The sequence below is a fragment of the Anser anser genome (genome assembly GCF_964211835.1).
Source record: "Anser anser genome assembly, chromosome: 4".
NCBI classification, from domain to species: domain Eukaryota; kingdom Metazoa; phylum Chordata; class Aves; order Anseriformes; family Anatidae; genus Anser; species Anser anser.
In genome coordinates this window covers 39,716,741-39,731,707 of record NC_139724.1, presented here as the reverse complement: position 1 = coordinate 39,731,707, position 14,967 = coordinate 39,716,741, and positions in this window count along the sequence as shown.

Genomic DNA, 14,967 nt, shown 5'->3' with positions numbered 1-14,967 from the left:
GCAATTAGAAAGAAATTTCAGAGAAAATTCAAGTTAGGAGCTGTGAGACTCTCTAGGCTTTACTGGGGTGCTTGGAGGGTTTCAAGACCTGACTGGACACAGCCCAGTCTTAGCCAGTCCTAGGTAAGTGCTTTGAGCAGTGTGTTGGACTGGAGACCTCCCATGGTCCCTTCCAGCCTAGGCTGTGCTAGACCCTGTCCAGTGTCTCTGCTTTTGCTGTGACACTTTGGAGAACTGGAATGGTGCAGGTTAACCAAATAGAGCCAGTGGAATGGCTGAAAAGAAAGAAACAGCAAATACAAAAGGGTCTGCAAGGTAAGATTGAATAAATCAATGATGATTAGGCTAGTAAAAAAGGCAGTCACAGGAACATTCTCTCACTTAAGACTTTTTGCTTCTAACACTACAGCCACACCAAAATCTACAGTCAATTGACACATTATGCAGAAAAACAGTAGAGAAAAAAACCACCTTTTCTGTCCTGAAAGGCATTTCATGAGACAAAGGGAAAAAAAAAAAAAAAAAGGAAAAAAAATAAAGAAATAAAAGTACATTTAATATATAACTGCAATAGCCGCAATAACCTCAATAGCCAAGAATGGTGCACTGCTTTTTTTTTTTTTTTCACTCATCGACAGATTCTGTAAATTCTTCACGATTTGACAGATGTACCTCCCAATTTCTTGATAATCTCTGTATTAATTTCTTGTCTAAATGTTTATTCCGTCTGTGTTCTAAACTATTATTATCCTGCTTTGAATAAAGTGCACACTATCTTGATAATTCACCTCTCCTTTTCATTTATCTCAGTGAGAAATTGTATATTATTTTAAAAGTCTCTTTGGGTTATGAGGAGGAAGGGATGAAGTTCTTCAAGAGGAAAGTCAAGTGATTCAAGTGGAAACGTTTCATAGCCATAGATACTCCTGAACAGACAGCTCTGCAAGCAGCCAGTGAAGAAACAAGGAAATGATAGATTTGGAGAGCAGGCAGGGAAAGTAGTAACAGATGGGCAGGAGCATTTGTGGGTTCACTAGAGCCTTCTTCTTTTCTTTTTTTTTTTCATTATTGGATGATTGTGCAACCTTAAGGAAATTGAGATGAAGATGTTGCTACATTCTTCTCAGCTAAAGGTGTGCAATCATTTCTAGCTGTCATATGGCCAGGAAAAGACACTTTCTGGCTCTTCTTATTTCAATGACCAGTAAGAAGTGGGCCAATGGAGTAGCTTGAGTTTTACTCACACAAATTAGATTTAAAATATTGTGAGCCATCACTCATCAAGCAATTTGCCTTCATAAAATATTCTTCTTGAAGACAAGATAACTGAGTTCCTGCAGTCACCATTGAAACCAGGTGAAGATTCTAATTCTCTGAGAAATGCTGTGTATTGTCAGTATTGCATAGAATTTGGCCTTATTCTCAGCCTGTAAAATTACACTGCTGAAAAGTAACTGTGCCTCTTATTGAAAGATAAAGTTAAAAAGTGACAGGAACATAGCTGCAAATGTGCTAGTATGACAAATATAAAGTAAGGGTTGCGATATTGGGCTTAGCAATACCTAACAGAATGTCTAGAGAAAAAAAAAAAAAAGAGAGAAAAAATAAAGGCACTAAACCATCTAAAAAAAAAAAAACAAAACACAACGGTGACAGGAATAGTAGATATACCTTCTATGAAAGAACAAAATGTGAAGGGTTACTTCTTTTTTTAATTCTTTTTTATTTTTTTCCATAGGTGTCTAGCATATGTTTCATAACAGATAGAAAATAATGCAAAGGGATTTTATATTCCCCCATATGATGATGGTCTAGACCCTGCAAATCTCTCAGTGGAAGGCAAAGATTAAGTTAAGTTTTTGCAAGACTCTTAGGATTTGACCGAGACCCCTTAATATGCTCAGTTTGCTAATAGATTTAATTGCTGGCAACCTTGAATCTCTGTGTACTGATTAGTCTTTTCTACTATGCTGTCAGCTATACTACACCATCAAAGCAAAAGCTTTATGCTCTATTATCCTTTTTCCTTAATACAGTCTTTTATTAAATAATAGTGACTTCTGTTTGTGCAAATCACATAACATTAAAAATAATGCATCTTTTCAAATGAAATACACTACTGTGTGAATTGTTTTGCTAGTGAAAGAAGACAACTAGACTACAGGTGAATTACATCTTCAGAGTGTTGTTCAGCGTCTGTCTCTTAGGAAGTAAGAGAAATGAAAAGCTACTTACTTGGGGCATCGTGAAATATACTCCACTGACTTACAGAATTACATATGTAAGTGTTCAAGAATAAATGATGCATTTATGTGCTGAACTTGTGCTCCACCTTAATCTTCAGTTAGTGTCCTTACCTTGTTCTGAGTCGCCACAGAGAGAGTCATTTAAATTCCAAAGACTGGAGAGTCCCCCCCCTCAGGCAGCTTAAAACAGCAACCCTGCGGAAACATACACACCTGGGCTGTTTTTGTATATGCATATTTAGGCACGTTGCATGGATTACTTATTTATATACATATGATGTATACACACACATACTTAATTCCCCCTGTACATAAACAGTAAGCAATCACAAGCTAAGGTAAATTTAGATATTTCTACAAAATGTCTGCTGAAGCTTTTCTGCTTCTGCCTCAGTAAAAGCAGAATGCTGAGATGCTTATACATACAAATAGCTTTCAACATATTGTGTTGTTTTTGCTTATATTCTTATTCAACTCATTTCGTTCTGCAGATTATGGGAAAAATGATGCATTATCGTGCTCAGCTATACAAGGTGATTATCATTTGACAATTTCACTGTGTGGAACTATGTGGCAGTGGATGCAAATTTAAATATTAAGAATTTTTCAAATAGGTTTCCAGTGCTCCTTGAGAATTGTGGGTACTGAATGCAACACTACATATGCAACTATAACATTATAGGAATATGCATTACAATGCTTAATACTCAATTCACTTTAGGAAGTAAATGTGCACATCAGTCATCTGTTACCAGGTTCACCCTATATTTTGAAGAAACACTGAATAGGCCATTTTAGGTGACAGACTAACTTAATGCAGAATGAGAAGTTTAAAAAATAAATTGCTACACAAAGATGAAAGATTTATATAAAAATATAAAAATTATTGGAGGAGAAGATTAATATGAATTGTTAGAGAAATAGATATCTGTCATTGGCGTTGGCATTTCTTTGGTACGCACTAAGATTAAAACTAATGCTGTGCTCATAAAGACAGACAGAGGAGAAACTTTAGGAACTGACTTGTTTTTTTATAATTCCCTATTATCATGTTTAACATGGACATGGGGATTTGTTTGTCTGTTTATTTTCTGTTTGCATTGGGATGGATAACCTCTAAGGATGAATGAAGACTATATAAAGGCTACGTAAATAAATGAACTAAGAAAATGAGAAAAAAATATATTTCTCTTTTTCCAAGATATTATCACCCCAAACAAAGGTATGAAATTATTCAATGACAAAACTGACTGGAATGTCAGGAAGTCTTCAACAAACACTGAAGAGTTGATTTTATGTGATGACAAGGGTCAAACCAACATGCAAGATCTTCGCAATTTTTTGCCATACTCTCTTACTTTTTTTTTTAACAAAAAAAAAAAAAGAATAAAGAAAAGACTGAAGTGGAAAGTGGAAAGTTTATGTGTGTTTTGAAGTTATGAGGAAAGTTACCAAAGGCCTCAATTTAAAGATTTCAGAGCCGTGAAAAAGAAATGAAATGTTACAACATTTATGAGAGGTTGGAGTTCAGTGACTGTGTGTCTAAAGAAATGACTTGCATTTTAATGAAATGAATTACACTTGAGAGGCAATGGCTTGGTCATCCTTTCTGAGCAGTGACTTTGACTATGCACCACTGTCAGAGAAAGCTCATTATACAAAACAAGTTATAATTCAGCTCTATAAATTGAAGCAATGGCCTCCAATTCATGGTATAGTTCTAAAGGCAATGGGACCAGCAGTGAGGGACATCCAAAATGGTAATTGATTGTGGGAAAGATCTCCATAGTTTCGACTTCCAATACAAAGAACTTTTTTTCAAGAAAAAGAACTTTTAACTCTGTCTGTAACTTAAACCTCAAGGCTACCTTGCAGCTTTGCACAGGAGCTAAAGAATTTTGAATCTGTCATATCATACAGGTAGAAAGAAAGCATTTAATATATATTATATATATATATATTGCCTCTGAAGCAATAGTTAGTTTGTAATTTGAATTAACACCATAAATATTGTGGGGTTGATTCTTTACATGTTTTTCCCAGCCTGGATAAATTCTGACTACTTTCTTTACTTGTTTATTTCAGTGTTAAATGTTGATTGGCTAAACTTTAGTCTTAAAATCTAGTTAACTCTTTGATTATCTTTATAAGGGACTTTCTATTAAAATATATATATATTCCCTTTGCTGATGTTGTCAGCGAAGAGACTTGGTTTACTTGATTTATTTTCTGTTTGTGCTCTGGTCACCAACTATTTCTGCTTTCTTAGTAGACGTCTATAGCTGTGTTAACTATGAAAAAAAAAAATGAACATGAGTAAGAAGGTATTGTTTTCTCATTCATATTTCTGTTTTATGTACATGTATGTTTTCAAACAAGAGCTGTCCCCCAGCCCTTTAAGACAGCAAACAAATATATCATGGCAATATTCCTTGTAAAATAATACTACAGCAAAATAGTATATACAGGATTAAGTGAAACAATACTTGAAAGCCTGATAAATATTCATAGTTATGAGGTTTTGTTTATTCATTCAGATGTATTCTTTTTATATCAACAGTCTGCTAGGATTCTTTTTACCTGCTACATCAAGGAGTTAAATAAAAAACCCTACAACCACACACACACACAAAGCAAACAGGTTTAGTTTGCTAATGAGCCAGGATAATTGCAGCTTTCCCTAGGTAAGCTGTGTGTCAATTATTCCTGAACCATTGACAGCAGACATGATGTTTCCAACTGACAGCTTTCAATCGCTTTGTTTACAAGTATGAAATGCTCAAATATGAAATGTTAGGTAGTAGTTAATGTAATGAAATGTTAGGTAGTAGTGATTTTCCTTTTTTTTTTTTTTAAGAAAAAAATAAAAATGGGAAAATAAAAAGGGAGGTATAGTAGGATTTCCTTTTAAAGTACAGAAAAAGAGCCTATTCCTGACAGTAACTTTTGCAGAGTTGGGATAGAGTTATTCCTCAGGTATTAAGATCCTTTGAGCTTCAAAGTCTGCACTGAGACCATGCAGAAATATTAAGTCCTATCCTGACACATAGGCAGTAAGGTGGAGAAGGGGGAGAAACCATGTTTTTGATTCTCATACCCTCAATGCTTTTTGCCAACTAACACGCGAATAAACACCACATATAATACATGTCGGCAGGTGTCACCACCAGGTTCCCTGCTTCAGTTTTGTTCTTTGTTCCATATCCCTTTATGCTTCTGGGAGGGAAAAAAAAAAAAAAAAAAAGAGAGAGAGAGAATTCTAGATTTTAGAATCAATTCCAGATCTATTCTCTCTACTTCTCCTTTTGTGAAATTGAACTCCTCACACTTTAAAAAATGCATACAGATTTGGGCAATATCATCCTGATGATCATTATGTCTAGGCACACTCCCAGCCCTGTACTTGACTACACTGTGAACTAAATGTAGAGAGAAGGACTTGGAAACATTTCTGCAGTAGCTCAAATGCAAAACTTGTATTTGAAGGGCACTGTTTCCTGCAGCCTGAAACAACTAAGCAGTGGGGCCTGATTCTAAATTCTCAGGGATGCTGGTGAAATCAGGGTAGTGAAACAAGAAAAAGTATATGCAATGTATGAGATCTCTCAAGCTGATTTGATGCTCACTAAAAGTTAAATTCCTGTGTGTCTTCCTTGAAACAATCATATTTTATGAGTGCTGTTCTTACATCTGTGAAGACGTTAGAATATTTTTCAGTAGCAGCCTACCAATTGAAATTAATTGACAAAAATACAATAGGGGACACGTTTTTAAAGGCATTTAAGTGCCTAAACACGCAGATAGGTATTTAGTGAGTTTTTTCTAAAGATTCTACACCCCTGACTCCCGTTATGAAAAAGTTTAAGGAGTCTCAGTCCATTAATAAGTTATTTTAATTTTTCAGTCTTCATACTAATTTTAAGGCAATGACTATTTAAGAAAATGCTCACCCAGGCTGAGCATTTACATTCATTCTAACCAAGTCATTTTTAATGTGAATACACATATTTCATAGTATAGCATTACAGATATTTTTAATACTTTTTTTGAAATAAAGAGATTGCCAAGGCATAATGGAAGAACTGTGTTTTAATAATGGCTAGGGTTCTTTGAGTAATTAAAATGGTTGATTATAGGGTGCATAAAAACCCCTATTTCCAAATAGTCCATGAGACAGAGCTTAAAGATAAATAATACCGAAGAATTCTCTGCCATTGATCACACCGATGGGTAGATAAGATTCACAGCACATTTCAAATGTCCTAGTCTCGCAATTTCTCTAATAAGAAATATAGCTACTGGGTACCCTTCTCCCTTCAACCCTGATTTCCCTAGCTACCCTCTCTCAGGTTTCCACCCGCCGATTCAGATAACTGGCAATCTCAACTGAAGCACAGAAACCAAGAGCAGTGCAGAGTCAGTCACAGCCTTGGAAAGCATTTTCTTAAATAGTCACTGCCTTAAAATTAGTATGAAGACTGAAAAACTAAAATAGCTGTCTGCTCATTGAATGTCACATTTCAAATAGTGATGGTAGGGAATTCTGCTTCTACATCTGAGCTGCAAGAGCACTGGCATCTCAAGGGGGATAAAAAGGACACCCCTCAGCACCCTTTTACTATTTTTGCATATATAGAGAAGTGCTTATAGTCTCATCTTCCATGCTCATTGGCCTTCTGAAGGTGGAAGGGGAAGAGTCCTTATGGGGTTTTTGAAAGTTTTAAATCATTTGTGCCTCAAGCTGTTGTTGCAGTATAGTGCAACTTAAAATACAATTACTATATAAACCAAAGTAGCAATTTTATGAAATCTCAATTAAAATGCCAAGGGAAATAATGTTTAATCTTAGAAAACTCAAAATACACTAATGTTGATAAAATGAACAGTTTTCCTTGACTTCTGGTATTGATTGAGTGACTTCTAAACCACTTGATAGTCTAAAAGTATTTCAAATAAAAGGCAAACATGACCTTTTGCCATGATTATGTTCCCCAGATAGTTCTTCCTGTTTGCATGCACAGAGAAGCAGATACTGTACTGACTTTTAATGACCTCCCATAGATGCTGCAGAAAAAAAAAAAAAAAAAGGTAAAAATCTCGTATTCTAAAATAGATAACAACATTAAAAGCATCCCATAAGAAAAGTTATCTACTAAATTTTAACTTGGAAAAGTATCACCTGTCACGCATAAAGCAAAATTAAATAGTATGAAAAATAGACCATAGAAAACTATTTTATTTCATATTCTGAGCAGATCATCTGTGATTAAGTATGTCATATAAATGTCTACAATGACCTCCCCAAAACTAGGACAGAAGTTTGCTTTCTTCATATTTTTATCCCCATTTCTAAGCAGTGGCCATCCTCATATCCAGTAGCTTAAATTGTTAAGCTGTTTAGGGAAGCACTTGTTTAAAAAAAATAATGTATGATTTCTTTTAAACTATTACAAATACTAGTTCATAATAAGTAAATTCCTCCCAGTCATGCAGATGTGTTATTTCTATGATGACTATCTATTGCTAACTTTCCACAGAATCTCAATTTAAGGATAAGGTACAACAGAAGATATCTAAAGCTGGCTTTCTGTTTCAGTCTTTGCTTTTTATTTTTTAGAGTCAGTCAGGAGGTTGAGGGCTTTGCACAGGAGTATGCTCACCTCCACAGATAAAACCCTTCAGTACACACATAGTACTTGTTCTGAGTTCAAACCAATTTTGTGAAATAGGTACATGGGTTTCTGAGATTTTTTTCATTAGTACATTTTCTCATGCTCTCCAAAAAAGAGGCCAGGTTATTGCTTATGAATAAATAAATAATTTTGCAAGCATTGAAAGCTACTTATTTGTTGTTACGGTGTCCAGAACAACAGATGTTTCTCTCCCAGGGTGCTGAAAATAAATAAATAAATAAATAAATAAACCTAATGTTAAATTTGAAAATCAAAAATGTGCTTTGCAAACAAAATGATTAATCAGTAAAGTAAGGAACTCAAAATAAAAAGTAAACAAAACCAAGAAATTTACCAAATATCTTAGGCTGAAAACTATGAAAAGAACATTAGAAGAACACCAGCTCTGCACAAACATTTCCAGACACCTTTCAAAATAGCCATTTTGTATTATTTTTTTATAATAGAAATACACCATTGGCTTCCTTTTAAAAAGGCTAGCATTATTTTTTTAACACAGCAAGTATTGGTATTGTAAGTAGTTGCAAATCAGTTTGGAAAACATTGGCACTACTCAATTGGCTTTTTATTTATTTATTTATTTATTTATTTATTTATTTATTTATTGATAGAAGCTGAAAAAATAGCTCTTTTACTATGGACCTAAAGTCAGGAATTTATACTGGAAAAGAGGAAATATCTAAATATAATGGTGTTCAGAACTTTGAAAAATCAGAACACTTTCATCAAGTAGTCTGTAAAAGGTTTTCTATCACTTTTCATTTGAAAATTAGTACCTTTTGGAATAGTCCTAGCCTAACCATGCACCAGTGCATAAAGCTGAAGAACTTTTGCAGGTAAAGTATGCTTCAATGGCGATGAGTACCAGATAAATTGCTTTTGTAGAGTGGTAATTGTGCAAGAACAAATTTTAAGGATCCCTCTCAGCAGAGCAATTAACATTAAAAATGTTCTTTAACCCTTAAGGAACACACTTGAGAATAAGAACAAGAGATAGAAGATACCCACACAGTCTGCACACTGAGCATCAGTAGCACCTGGGATCTGTTTCTTGTCATTTACACCATCCTGAATACATATGTGCAGACAGACCCAGAATCACTTTCCTTTCCATACATTTTAAAGGAGCACCCCCCCCCCCCCAGTGAAATTGGGGTTTCACAATTAGTATTAGATAGTATTAGAACAATGAAACTGTGGTATCTGTTATGAATACTACTTTGAGCCTCTAGTTGTACTGATACTGATGTCAGATCTGATATTGAATAGGTAGATAAATAGCTAGATAATAGCTAAACAGACAGACTGATAAACATGCTAATGTTACTACACTAGTATTATCACTTAATGCTGTGACTGAGACCAAAATGGAGAATGGGCCCTGGTATTCTACAGCTCTGGATACAAAACATCTAACTGCCAGCAAGTCCATGTCTGGAAGCTCTTTTTTTTTTTTTTTTTTTTAAGATGAGACTTTAGGGGCAGTCTCTATCCATCTTATATATTCATAGAATTACAGAATGGTTTGGGCTGGAAGGAGCCTTAAAGATCATCCACTTATCCCCATGTGGATATCGAGCCTTTGACTGCAACTCTTTGAATGGAACCATCCAGCCAGTTCCTTATCCACTGAGTGGTCCATCCATCAAATCCATGTCTCTCCAATTTAGAGAAAAGGCTCTCATGGGGGACAGTGTCAAATGCTTTGTGCAAGCCCAGGTAGATGATGTCAGTTGCTCTTCCCCTATTGTATCCCACTGTTGTAAACCCATCATAGAAGGCCACCAGATTTGTCAGGCACAATCTGCCCTTACTGCAGTCATGTTTCCTGTCGCCAATCACCTCCTTATTTTCCATGTGCCTTGGCATGGTTTCCATGAAGATCTGCTCCATGATCTTGCCAGGCACAGAGGTGACATTGTCTGGCCTGTAGTTCCCTAGGTCTTCCTTTTTTCCCTTTTTAAAAATGGGGGTTATGTTTCCCCTCTTCCAGTCAGTAGGAACTTTACCAGACTGCCATGACTTTTCAAATATGATGGACCGTGGCTTAGCAGCTACATCCCCCAGTTCCCTCAGGTCCCATGGATACATCTCATCTGGTCCCATGGAGTTGTACACCTTCAGGTTTCTTAGATGGTCTTGAACTTGCTCTTCTCCTACAGTCAGCAATTCATCGATCTCCCTGTCCCTGCCTTTGCCTTCTGGGGCTTGGGCTATATGGCTTGAGTGCTTGCCAGTGAAGATGGAGGCAAAAAAATCACTGAGTACCTCAGCCTTGTCCATATGACCAGGGATTGTTCAACTAGAAACCACTCCAAAGCATTCAGTGCACTTAAAGTTCTGAATCAATCATATTTTTATTTGTCATTCATATTAAAACTCCTTTTTCAACAAAACATTTAATTGTACCTAAATAGTTGACTCAATTCCTGTTCAACAAATCATTTGTTTATCTTCATTTACTTCAGTAACAATTTACTTTCTGTAGGAAGTTTTGCTGCAGTGAAGATATATTTACCAGCTTAGCCTAGGGGCTTGTCTCTGAAGTTACACTGAAGTAAGTTAAGAACTACATGTTAGTTATTCCACATCAATTCCCTATGTGAACTTTTAGATATGCAATATAACATTCTGAGAAAGCATTAGGCAGTTCTGCCATAGCGCCAGTTAACTCTGTAGATCACTTCTTATGTTCTGTAGTAAAGAAAGAAATACTCCTTTACCTTGTGTCTTTAGAGCACTTCTCATCATTTTTAATCAATTATATAAAGAATATCTAACATGTAATAATTACATACTTCAATGTATATTCACTATATCATTTTGTATATTCACTATATTCACTATATTATTACTATATTCACTACATTATGCTATAATAAAAAATAGGTTATAATAACAAGAAATAGGTTATAATGATAACCTAAAAAATAAAAAATAAGTTATAATCATAAAAAATACAAAATGAAAAAACAAGATAGCTTTTAAAATTCAAATTTAATTATATATATATATAATAAAGGTTTTCTAATATGTTGCTTTAAGCTTACCATATTAATATTCCACTATAAACAAACAAACAAGCAAACAAATAAAACATTCTAAAGCCCATAATTATTTGTTTATTCAGATTTCAGCAATAGATCAAGGAAATTTATCTGCTTCCTATAAAACTTTTGTACTATGTGCACTGTGAAATGTCAAGAAATTTATGAATTCTTGGTTGCTATCTATTTTAGTTGCTTGCAGATACACTTGGTAAATATTTAAATAATATTTAAGTATTCTTGTAGAAATCCAAAGTAATTTTATATAAAAAAAAAGGTCAGCAAAATTACGAAGGAATTTTGATTTTGAATTTCTTATAGCAACATTTATTATGGACTAAGGCTAAGCAATTAATTGTTTACCTCCCACACAAAAGGTAAATTTAAAGATGTGGCTTTAAATTCAGGCTTTTAAAATTCCTTTTTCTTTCCATTTTCACTCCATTTAACCATATAGTTGCAACCCCCCTTTTAAGCTTATCTCTTTCTTTTTCCATTCATCAGTTCACTTTCTTACCTTCCTTTATCCTCTTGACTTTCTTTCATATTTATATCGTTCATTCTTTTTGTTGTTGTTGTTGTTGTTGTTGTTGTTTCTGTACTTCTTTTTCAATGTTATTGTCTCTGTTTCAAGCACATTAAATATTTATATAATTATATATACCTGCAAAGTAGGCCTTCTTTGGTAAAACTCACTCCCAGTACAATGCTGTAATCTCTTTCCAGTTATGTTCCAAGATATACTTGTTCTCATATTGTAAGTGGGCTTCTTTGCAGACCACCTTCATGACTACCTAAGTTACACCAATGAAGTCAGGAAGCCTGATGTGCTGTATGATAGTTGGCCTGGATTTTTGCTCAAGAGTTCACAATAAATAACTTTTTTTTTTTTTTTTTGACGTGGTAATAACTGAATAGGGAAAAACAAAATAGTCATGAATCGCTTAGCTAATTATCCTTTCAAATGAAATTGTAAGGTTTTTGCACTGTAAATATTTTTTTTCTCTTTGCCAATGAAAAGCAGATCATTTTAGAGATGGTACAGATAGTACTGCAGTCCAGGACACCGGACATAAAGTGACTGTGATTATCAAATCACAGGCCAAAATACAACAGGGCATTCCCATCTGCTGTTCCTACTCCTGCCACTTGCTCCTTCATCCTTGGTTATACCCACAGTTACCCTAATGGGATTACATGGTGAAAAGGACTGATTGGGCTGATACATGGTGAAAAGGGCTCACAGGGCTGATGTATATTTTTGGGGAAAAAATAAAAAAGTCAGTCTGAGCGTGTTCTTGATCGACTTCAAGGTGAGGACACAACTTCTGATGCTGGCAAAACAGGAATGGGCATGTAATGAGGAGAGGGCAAGACCCTTCCTTCTTTAAGCAGACACTCATCATTAGATCAGTTTAGGAGGATCATAAAGCCTCAGCATTAGTAATGATGACATCTTAGGAAACCACAGAAATGCATCACAGTGGTATAGTTTGTATCTATATATAAATTATCTTGCAGTGCTTAATGTAGACAGCAGTACTCAGTGTAAAAAATGAGCAACTGAAGCAGGATTCTCATCATGCAACTATGTATGCATCCTCCGGCTGCATGGATTTGAAGGCACAAATCCCCCTCACGCCATCAGAGCAACTCAGCTAAAAGGCAACATTTCCTAAAATGTTGTATGTGTTTCCTGTTGTATATGACTTAGTAAGTGTTCCTGCTTTATTCTGTTGTATGATTAAACAGATTAGTTGAGGCTAGTACTGAAGGCTAGGACAGCTGTTCCTTGCAGCCCTTTGAAGTTTGGTATAGAATATAAACAGTTTTTAATATCAAGCTGATTCAATAAATTGTTTGTAAGTAAGTTCCTAAATATATATATATATATAAAAATTATTTCATCATACTAGTAATTTAAAAAATATTTGTAAAGCTTTCGCTTATATTGAATAATGGCTTGTCTTCATATGGGATTCAATGAAGTGCTTCCTTCATGGTAAATCGTCTGGAATAGATGACCTTATTTGACTTTTGTGGTTATTAAGGGACTTCCCACTCAATCAGTAAAATAGATTATGTACTCCAGTTTCCTGGCTTTGGAAATGGAATAATTCTATTATCTTTTGACTAGAACCATTCTCATGATTTTAGACTATCATCCACAAAGGAAGTTTACTAGAATGCTTCTTTCTGCTACAAACTCTAGGGGTGGGGTGGGGTGGGGTGGGGGGGCACACATCAGCTGAACTCAGGTAGAAAAATTTTCCAAATGAATAGAAATCAGAAATGCTTAACTGTCAATGGTGCTGTAGTTAAAGTCATTGTTGATTCCTAAGATTTTACATTACTGTACCACAGAGCATAATCTTAGTTTACTCATCTCATGTCTCATAATGCAACAAACTCAAGTAGATGGAGCATAATCTGAAACAGTCCTTAGTAAATGTAAGAAACCTACAACCTCTATTTTATCATCACTCATACTTCTCTGCCATTACTTCACAGATGTTTTGGTGAACAATATCTGTGGTTTTTGTGTCTATGCGAACTGCAGTGTCCATAGAAAAAGGACCATCTAAACTGCTGACATTCCACTCCAGTTTTTAATATTTATTTTACAGAGGTGCAAATGGCAGCATAAGATAAAGCAATCTTCAGTGAGCTGTGGTATTTGAGAAGTATTAGATTCATGTCTTATGAAATGACTTTAAAATTCCTTTTGGCTCAGATACCAAATATGTTAACCAAATACCAAATTTTGAGATTTCTACAATAGAGAGTTGGGGGGAGGGGGGAAAAAGTTTTTTAAGATGCTAGCAATATAATGTTGTTATCATATTTATTGAGGTTATGTGTCTAATAAGTACAGTTCCAGAAGAGAGGATTGGAAGCTGATATGTGGTTTTGTTTGCTGTGTTTGTTTGTTTTTTGTTTGTTTGTTTTTTCCCCAACTAAAACCTCATATTTACTTCCAATACATTTTAAATTAACCTGCTTGGAAAGTGTATTTTGTATCAGCTACTCTTCTGTACAAATTTGAAAAGGAAGTGGTGTATATCTATATGAAATTTGTTTGTGAGAAGGGATACTTCTGATCTGTGAAATGAATACTCAGCCAGATCAATTCTGCCAGTTATGATGGCAAGCACATTATCTAAACTTGCAAATATTTACTATATCTCTGAATATTTCTGGATGGATTATTCTATTATAATAAGAAACTTATGCATAATAAAATGTTTTGTTTTCTTACTTTGCTTTGGTCTATCAGTAATGGATTAGGTTGTAAACTGAAGCAAATTAGCACTAGAGTTTGTTACAGTGACTGACACAACAACACAAGTTCAATATTTAATACCTTTTCTTGTCACCTTGAGGCCTGTAAGCCTAGCCAAAGCTTTGTACACCACTGGACAAGAGCTTTAATTCTCCACTGCAGGTTTTACAAGGTGCTCTAACAACAGAGAACATCAAGGCTTTAAAGGAATTCTTTTGTGGTTAGAACTCTTTTACCCAAAATTCATCACAGTTTAAAGGGAGCTTAAGATCTTGCAAAAGCAAGACAATGTCATGTCTTCAAAGGGTGTTTTTTTCAAGCCTGCATACCAAACAGAAAACTTACCTCTGGAAAGGATAACCTTGGAGGAACAAAGCTGTACCTGATTTACCTGTCAGCTGGGTCAAGACAGCAGCTGGGAAGTTACATTCCTCTCAAGGTGCCAGAGAATTTTTGTTTCAAAGTAAGCTCAAGTCAGGCACAAGTCAGAGTTTCATTCATATTAAAAGAAATTGCTGCATTATTCGGCTTGGAAAGATGAAGGTTCAATATGTGTTCATGTATGTATATATATTTAATATTTATGTATATTAACTCCCAATGAAAATGAGAAAGTTCTGACTCAAGAGGTATTGATGCAGACAGAGGCAAGACCATTAACTTCTAAAGTTGTTTTTTTCTTCCATGTTCACGATAAA